The following is a 9,043-nucleotide window of genomic DNA, read 5'->3' on the forward strand; positions in this document are numbered from 1 at the left end:
TGAGCCTCCTTTGCTCCAGGCTGAGCCCCTTTCCCAGCTCCCTCAGCCGCTCCTGGTGCTCCAGCCCCTTCCCCAGCTCTGTTCTTATCCCTGGACACACTCCAGCCCCTTGATTTCTCTCTTGTGAGGGGCCCAGAACTGGACACAGCACTCGAGATGAGGAGCTGGTGCTTCCCGGTGCTGTGCTGCCATGGGGTGAGACAGCTGAGGTCAGGTTGGCAGGACAAGATGACAGAGCTCACCTGGGCTGGTGTGGAACCTGCTCACAGGCTGGGGACCTGAAGGTGAAGAGGGAATGCTCTCACTGCCCTTCATGTTCCCGGTGTGATGTTTTTGAGCTCAATAGCATCCTGCTGGGCAGGAGAACAACGTGCTCTCCTGCTCTGACATCCTTCCCAAGGCTCCTGGCCAAGGCGTGGGCAGGAGCAGGCTTGGAGGGGACTGGGGCAGCGTGGCCGTGACCCTGCGCATGTGTGCGGACAGGGAGGGATGTGTGGGGTGAGGCTCAGGGAATGGAGGGACAATGCCTGCAGGCACCTGGCGGCCACAGGGAGGGTGGGATGAGGTGGATGGTGGTGGCAGGAGAGGAGCAAAGCTTGTCCCAGCACCGCAGTGTCCCTGTGCTCCTGCGGGAATCGAGGTGCCCAGGGGATGCGGTGCGAGGCGAGCAGGAACTGCTCACTGTAAATGGAGAACAGCAGGAGAGATTGTGATTGTCTGGGAAAAGACTGGGAGGCTGAAATACCCCTCTGTGACTGACCTGAGCAACACTGGAGGAATAGCTGGACCTGAGGAGGGAACAGAGGGGGATTGAGAGAAGTATGCAGGGATGAGGGGTCAGAGGAAGTTTTGCACCAGAGGGCAGATTTCGGTGCTGTGATCACAAAGCTATGCTGTCCCAGCTAACGGGGACCTGCAGCAGCCAGGCAGAGAGGAGGAGCGAAGCCCAGGGGCCATCCAGCTGCAGGGTCCGTTCCCTTAGGGAGCAGCCAAGGCCCTGCAGGCGGGAGGAGGAACCGAATGTGTCGGGTTGGGCCCCGGCAGCGCTCGGTGCCCCTGCCCAGGTGGACAGAGAGGAGCTGCTGGGGCTGCAGGGTCCTCCCTGGGCAGCTCCACCGGGCTCTGGAGTCCTGCTGCTCTTGGAGAGCCTCTGGATCCGCCCTGGGAAGGACCAAGGCCAGAGCCTGATGGAGCTGAGCAGGCACTTGGTGCTTGGGGTGGAGTCAGGTCCTGCTGGTCGGATGGTGGCTGCAGAGGGCTTCTGTGACCCACCAGAGCTGTTGGCTTCTCCGTGCAGGATGGAGCTGTCACTGCCACCTGATCCCTGCAGGGCTGGTCTGTGGAGGGGTCATGGAGGCCTGGGGACAGTGGGGAGCTGCAGAGCTTCAAAGAGTGGGAAGGCAGAAGGAGCTTTGTCCTGGCTGCTCAAGGCAGGGACAACAACAACAGCCCACATCTGGAGGGAGGGAGGTTTGCTGAGAGGGAGAACAACTCTCTAAGCTGAGGAGGATAAAGCCCTGGCACAGGTGGTGGTGCAGGAGAGGATTTATGGAATCCCAGACTGGTTTGGGTTGGAAGGGACCCTAAAGCCCATCCAGTGCCACCCCTGCCATGGGCAGGGACACCTCCCACTGTCCCAGGCTGCTCCAAGCCCCGTCCAACCCGGCCTTGGACTTCCCCAGGGATCCGGGGGCAGCCACAGCTTCTCTGGGCACTCTGTGCCAGGGCCTCCCCACCCTCCCAGGGAACAATTCCTTCCTAACATCTGATCTGAATTTCTCTTGTTTTAGTTTGGAACAGCTCCCCCTTGTCCTGTCATTCTCTCTCCATGTAAAAAATCTCTCTCTCTCTATTTCCAGTGATCTTTAGGCTCTGGAAGGGGTTCTGGGGTTTCCCTGGAGCCTTCTCCCCTCCAGGTGAACACCCCCAGCTCTCCCAGCCTGGCTCCAGAGCAGAGGGGCTCCAGCCCTGAAGCATCCCTGTGGCCTTATCCACTTTTCTCTCCATCACGGAGCGTTCAAGGCTCGTCGGGCCGGGATGGATGGAGCTGCTCCCTGTGTGGAGCCGAGTGCATTCCAGCACCTCTTGGAGCGTTGTCTCCCTGTGCAGGGGGGGCTGCGGGCCCGGGGCTCCCGCGTCAGCCGCATCCGGAGCCTCGCTCACCTCTGTGAGTCAGCGTTTGGTGCCGATGATTCACGGTGGTGAGAGACAGCCACAGGCTGCTGCAGCGGGGATTAATGGGCTGGAAGGAGGGCAGCGCGGGAGGAGCTGGAGAAGATGTTTTCCCTCATCTTATCAGCATTTCCCGAGCCTGGCTGCCAGGTACAGCAGCTCTTAGATGGGGAGATGTGCTCTGCCTGCCAAGGGAGCTCCAGCACATCTGGCACCACTGTAAATCATGGAACCACAGAATGGTTTGGGTTGGAGGGACCTTAAAGCCCATCCCATCCCACCCCTGCCATGGGCAGGGACACCTTCCACTGTCCCAGGCTGCTCCAAGCCCCAATGTCCAGCCTGGCCTTGGACACTTCCAGGGATCCAGGGGCAGCCACAGCTGCTCTGGGCACCCTGTGCCAGGGCCTCCCCACCCTCACAGGGAACAATTCCTTCCCAATATCCCATCCCTCCCTGCCCTCTGGCACTGGGAAGCCATTCCCTGTGTCCTGTCCCTCCAGGCCCTTGTCCCCAGTCTCCCTCCAGCTCTCCTGGAGCACCTCCTGGTGCTGGAAGGGGCTCTAAGCTCTTCCCAGAACCTTCTCTTCTCCAGGCTGAAATCCATTCAGCTATTCTGAACCAACCCAAGCACCATTGTTATGCTTCAAAAATCTTATTTGGGCATCTTTCCATGTCTTTTCTGAGCTCAGATACCGTCCCCAGGAGCCATGAGAACTGCCCACAGGTACAGTGCTCTCAGGGCCTTGGCCCATCCTCGGTGCTGTAGCTCAGGGTGGGGTCAGAGGCTGTTCTCCAGCCTCAGTGCGTGGCCAGGCCGGTGCTTCCCAGCCCCTGCTTTCCTTCTGAAGGACTTCTGCAGAGCAGGTGCCCTGTGCCAAGCTGGATCCTGAGAGTGGGGGCTTTTTTTTGGTTGCATTTTGCAAGGCACTGAGGAGTTCCCAGTTCAGCCCCAGTTTGGGTGTTTGTAGTGTCGGGGCACCTGGATGCCAGAGGATTCTGCTCGGCTTTGTAGGGGCACCAATGCTGCTGCTGTGAGCTCATACAGAAGGGAGACTGGGGAAGCGTTTGGTCAGCAGAGCAGAGCCAAAGGCGGGTAGGAAAGGTTGTTCCAGGCTGAACCTCTTGCCATCCATCTCTGCCAAGGCTGCTGTGGACCGGCTCAAGGGGGATGTCTGGCCATGGTCCTTCCCTGGATGCTATTCCTGGCTCCTGTTCAATCTCCTTTGACACCTTTTTAGTCCTTTTGTGTATCTGTGAGATGCTTCAGAGGATGGAAATTTCCAAGTTCCAGTTTCCCTGCAGCAGCTGGAGCCCAGCAAAGCCACACGTGTGCTTTAGGACTCGGGGACTGAGAGCTTCAAACCCTCAGGTTGAGGGGTGGGTGCTGTCCGGGGACTTTGGGGTTTGTGCAGGCTGAGGGAGGGGTCAGGGTGTGTTGGCTGTGCAGTGGTGACGCTGCATTAATGGGGATAAGCCATCCATTATAAATACATCCTGAGCAGCAAACAGGCAGGGAGAGCAGCCTGGGCAGGGCTGATGGCTGCTCAGAGGCAGCCAGGAACGTCTAAAGGCTGTGAAGCAGGAGGGAATGGGAGTAAATCCCTTCCCCAGCACGGGGTGTGGGCACTTCTCACCTTGTGCAGCAGCACTGGGGCTGAGGGGTCCCAGCTCCTGGGGGATGTGGGGGGCTGATGTGGGGCTCGGCGAGGTGGGCAGGGGGCAGCTCCACTCCTGCTCCTCCAGGCTGGGTGGCATGGCCTGTCCCCTCCCTGTCTCCTCCACGGAGAGTGGGGAGGGCTGGTGGCTCCTCTCCTCTGTGCCCTTGAGGTTTGTCCTACACAAGGAGCTGCTCTGGGTAAGGGGTTGCTCCCCCCAGCAGGAGCCTGCCAGGGCCCTGGACCCGGCCAGCACAGCCCCTGGGGAGATTTGCTTCTTTGGTTGCATTTTGCAAGGCACTGAGGAGTTCCCAGTCCAGCCCCAGTTTGGGTGTTTGTAGTGTCGGGGCACCTGGATGCCAGAGGATTCTGCCCAGCTTTGTGGGGGCACCAATGCTGCTGCTGTGAGCTCGTACAGAAGGGAGACTGGGGGAGGGTTTGCTCAGCAGCTGGAGCCAAAGGCGGGTAGGAAAGGTTGTTCCAGGCTGAGCCTCTTGCCATCCATCTGTGCCAAGGCTGCTGTGGGGCAGCCCCGGGGCGATGTCTGGCCATGGTCCTTCCCCGTCTCAGCTCCCGGGGAGCTTTGCTTCAGGGAGAGTCCCGGGGGTCGTGGGGACCCCAGGCACTGGAGCACTGTCCAAGATAAACTGGAAAACACAAGGAGAGATAGCAGCAAGCCTGGCTGCTGTGGGAGGCCCTGCAGGCTTCCCGGAGCAGTGGGACACCCCTGTCCCACGGGACCTGGGGCATGGCACAGCATGTCCTGCCTCTGGGGTGGGGGCAGGTGACAGGACCCCGGGGTGGGCAGCTCTGGGGGCACCTGTGTGGGGCTGGGGGGTTCCCTGCAGTGCAGTTTCAGCCCTGGGGCAGGACTGAGGTCCCTTCTCCTCTGCACCCGAGTCCCCTCTGTGTCCCGGGGTGTCCCCTACAAGGAAGGTCAGAGCTGATAAAGGAATCTCGTGTGCTGCTCCCAGCCTGCTGCAGCTCTGAGCTCACTCGCTCTTTCTTCTCCCCTCTCTGATCCCTCTTGCATCCCTTCCCCTAAAAACATTTGTCTCTTATCTTTGATAATTGCCTGCGAGGCCTGAGCACCCCTGAGGCTTCTGAGCTGCCCTTGCCTTGGAAAAAGCTGAAAATCCTCTTTCTTCTCCTGCCCAGGCACCCACAGAGGGGCTGTGTCCTTCCCTGCAGCATCCCGGGATCCTGGATACCAGGGGGATGTTTCCATGCACGGCAGAGGGTTCCTCCTCGTCTGCCCTATGGATTCTCCTTGGAGCTGTGGGTCTTCCCCAAGGACAGGCTGCTCCCTGGTGTTCCTGTCCTGCCCATGAGTCGGTGCCCCTGCCCCTGTTGCTTGGTGTGGTGTGGGATCCTGGCATGGGCAGGGGGGCTGTGTTGCACATGCTTGTGTTATTTAGTCTCATTTGGGGACACTCTGGGGTTTTTCAGGGTCCCGGTCCTGTTTCAGTCTGTCAGTGGTGGAAATGGGGCTCATGGCTGAGCAGCCACAGGCTCCCCTCTCTGTGACAAACATGGCTGGGAGAGGGTTAGGTGGGGAGGAACCAGAGGGAAGGCTACTCTGGTGTCTGTAGATGTTCAGAAAGTGTGAGCCAGGCATCCCAAAAATGGGGAATTGGGCTAAACCCCACAAATATTCAAATAGCAGCCTCCAGTGAGAGCTCTGAGGTGGGTGCTGAGGACAGACCTTGACAGGGACAAGTGGTCCAAGCGGGGTGTTTTGGGAAATGACTGGTGTGGGTGTGGATCAGCTGTGCCATGCCAGAGCCCCTGGCCTCCCAAATCCTCCCTTCTCGTGCTCAGACAGGGAGGGCAGCAGGGACACGTGTGGGGACGGTGTCTCCCCATGACCGGCTGTGCCTGGGGTGCCCGAGGTGCCTCTGATGGCTGGAGGCTGCAGGGAATGATGAGCCCTCAGCAGGATTTAAACCCTCAAGGATTAATGGGGTGTTTCCCTGTCGGGGGCCTGAGATGGCAGCTGGGTATAGGACGAGGCTGGTGCCAAATGCCAACACCTCCGCCAGGGCGAGGGGCAGGGAGGCTGCCTTGCTCTGACCGAGCCCCCCGTGCCTCAGTTTCCCCTGTGGGGATGGGGTGAGCTCAGGGAGGGGACACAGGGAGGATGTTCCTGTCCCCCAGCACGAGGCAGTCCCCTTCCCGAGCAGGGAGAGCCATCGTGCCCCGTGGGCCCAGAGCCAGCCCTGAGCGGGGCTGGTGCAGCCTGTGCCCAGTGCCCTGTCCCCGCTGCTGTGCCAGCCCTTCCTCCCCCCGGGCTGCAGTGCCCCCAGCACTCCCCTCCTGCCCTGTGGCCATGCCAGGGTCCAGGGAGGGATGTGCCCAGGGCTAGTTTGGGGGGTGTTTTCCAATTGATTTTCCAGCCTTTCCAGCACAGCAGGGATCGGCTTTGCCGGCCCTCCCCTCCCTCCACCCCAGCTTTATTTCTACCCGCTTAATGAGGAACATGTTGGTGCTTGAAGTCAGAGGCTCTATCAGCAGCTCTCTGCCTTCCTCCAGGTTCCCAAATGCCTCCAAAAGGATGGCTGGCAGCTTTGCCAGGGTGATGGTGCAGGGACGAGAGCCCTCTGCCCCCACAGTATCCCCTGCTGGGATCTGAGGACTTCCTGGGACACTGAACTAAAACCAAAGCCCAGTTCAGCCCTGACCTCTTCCAGGACTGAGCTGTGTCCTGCTGTGGGCCTGAGTCACCAAATCGTGCTCAGGGTGGCAGTGGGGGATGCAGGCAATGCCCTCCTGTGCCATGTGGGACCACAGGGATGTGAGGAAACAGTGCCACGGGGTCAGCAGGAGCAAGGGAGGACTCTCCAACAGCACTGCCTGTGCAGGAGCTTGGCTCAGTGCTTGCTTGGGGGGCACTTTTGGGGGCGGGGGGGCACCTGTGGGGTCCCCAAGCTGCTCCTTCCTCTGGGAGGTGTCTTGGTGTGGTTTCTTGGTGGGTGAGGAGGTGCAGGATCAGGCCCAGGCCCATCTCCATGGGATGACTCAGGAATTAGCTGGGTCCTCGCTGAGCCTGTTGTCACCATGGCAGTTTGGGGGGGCTCTTCTGGGGGGTGGCACCATGGCTGATGTCCTTCTGTTGGCCCCATCCCTGCACTGGAACATGGGTGAAGGTCTCTTGGGCCCTGCCTCCCCCTCCAAAGTGCTGCCTGAGTTGGCCTGTGCCAGCCCAAGGGGTTCATCTGCCTCCCCTTAGAGAGAAAATGTGGGAGCTCATCCATGGAGTGCCAAGAGGACAGGGCCAGGGACAGCCCCAGGGGCCACGGGCACAGACTGACACATAGGAGGGGCCCTCCGAGCTCAGGACACACTTCTGCACTGGGAGGGTGGCCGAGCACTGGTGCAGGTGCCCGGGGAGGTGGTGGAGTCTCCATCCCTGGAGAGACTCAAAAGCCACCTGGACACATCCTGGGCAGCCGGCTCTGGGTGGCCCTGATGGAGCAGGGGGCTGGGCAAGGTGACCTCCAGAGGTGCCTCCAGCCTCCCCCAGCCTGAGATTCTGTGACTCGGAGAAAAAACAGGTTGCAGTTTCCTAAGGACAAATGGAAACAGTGCGGTGCTCCATGGGCACAGTGAAGGTGCTGATGCTACAAGGCCCAAGTGCCAGCAGGACCCCCTTTGAAACCTGTAGCTGTTCAGGTCTCCCCAGTCCTTGTGCACCCTGGGGGTCTCACCAGTCATGGAGCCACTGAGGTTGGAAAGGGATTCTGTGTGTCCAGTCCAAACCTTAACCCTGCACTGTCAAGGCCACCACTCATCCATGTCCCCAAGTGCCACATCTGGATGTCTTTTAAATTCCCCCAGGGATGGTGACTCCACCACTGCCCTGGGCAGCCTGTGCCAGTGCCAGACCACCCTTTCCATGAAGATTTTGGAGCCGAGTTTCCACAGGCCCCTCTGCAGTTAGTGGGTAGTGGATGCTCCGGGTCCCTTCCAGCCTGGCACCCCAGAGCCTGAGCCCCTTTCTCTGGGTCCATCATTGCTTCCTGCCAGGGATGGAGGGAAGACCCTTCCTGCCCTCATTTTCCCTAGGCTGCATGATGGAGCCACCCAGGGGCTCTGTACAGCTGGGGGTGACACCAGCCCTGACCGATGCTGAGCAGCCAAGAACTGGTAGCCCCCAGCCCCAACCCCCAGTGGCTGCACCCTCCTGGAGAGGGGGACGGGGAGAGATTCAGGGCTGGAAGTGCCCTCGGGGATGCTGAGGCTGCCCAGGCACGGTGGGTGCTCCCATGGGGGCTGCAGGATCTGGGGGAGCTGCAGGCCCCACTGGCCCCTGGCCGGCCTGAACTGTGGGGATTGCACTGCTGAGGTGTTGGATGAGGGTGCAGACCAGGCAAGGATTTTGGAGGAGTACGAGTTCACTGGGAAGTGTGGGATTACTGGTTCTCCCGGCTGCAGGCTTCTGTGTTTGAGACTGGGACCCCCGGGGCTGTCCCAGTTCAGTGGCTCAGGAGTCCCTGTGAGTCCCTGTGAAGGTGCCCAGCCCCGGGGAGGGCTCAGGGAGGGCTGTGGGGGCTTTGACCCCATCCCTGCCCACCTGGTTCCCCCAGGGCTGATGTTCTCAGCTGGGGGAACAGTCCATGAGCATCCCAACCCATGGGTACCACTTGGGGAGCTCATACTGGTGAGCAACTGGGCGGGCGGGGTTTCTCCCTCTGCATCCAGCATGGTCACCCACACAGTGGGTGCCTGTATCCCGACAGCCAGAGCCTGACGGGAGTCTCCCAGCACGTCCCCAGACTTGTGCTTTTTCCCCTTGGGTTCCCGATGGCTCGGCATGCCCGGGACTCCATCAGCGTGTGCCAGACCTGGTGGGTCCTGCCTGGGCACTGCTGCTCCCGCAGGCTGCCCGCACCTGGCCAGAATACCCCAGTCCCTGCCTGTGCTCTGGGTGTCCCCACCGCCTGCAGGACCTGTCCCTCTGCCCGCCGGGGTCAGCGCTGGGCTCCGGGGGACCCCCCCGTTGCGTTGTGGGGTGCGAGCACCCCCGCAGTGTCCTCCCCGTGCTTGCTCCGTGGGGCTGTCCCTCCCGGGGCACGAGGAGGGGACGTGTGCCCCGGGGACAGGGATGTGCCGGCTGGCACGCTGGCACTTCACCCCGGACAGGGCCCATGAAAGAGCCTCTGTTCAGCCGCCGCTGCCTGGGGCGAGCGGGTGGCGGGCGCTGGGGGCAGCGC

General features: G+C 61.1%; 1 protein-coding gene across 1 annotated transcript in view; it reads left to right on the forward strand.

Annotated features, from left to right (window-relative positions):
* Positions 1-543: 543 nt before the first annotated feature.
* Positions 544-9,043, forward strand: part of EPB41L1 (erythrocyte membrane protein band 4.1 like 1) — a 41,721-nt gene continuing 33,221 nt past the window's right edge. The window contains exon 1 of the mRNA XM_017746942.1: positions 544-554. The gene's annotated coding sequence lies outside the window, so the exon portion shown is untranslated. The remainder of the gene's footprint in view (positions 555-9,043) is intronic.

This window comes from Corvus brachyrhynchos, unplaced genomic scaffold (genome assembly GCF_000691975.1).
Source record: "Corvus brachyrhynchos isolate BGI_N302 unplaced genomic scaffold, ASM69197v1 scaffold661, whole genome shotgun sequence".
Lineage (NCBI taxonomy): Eukaryota > Metazoa > Chordata > Aves > Passeriformes > Corvidae > Corvus > Corvus brachyrhynchos.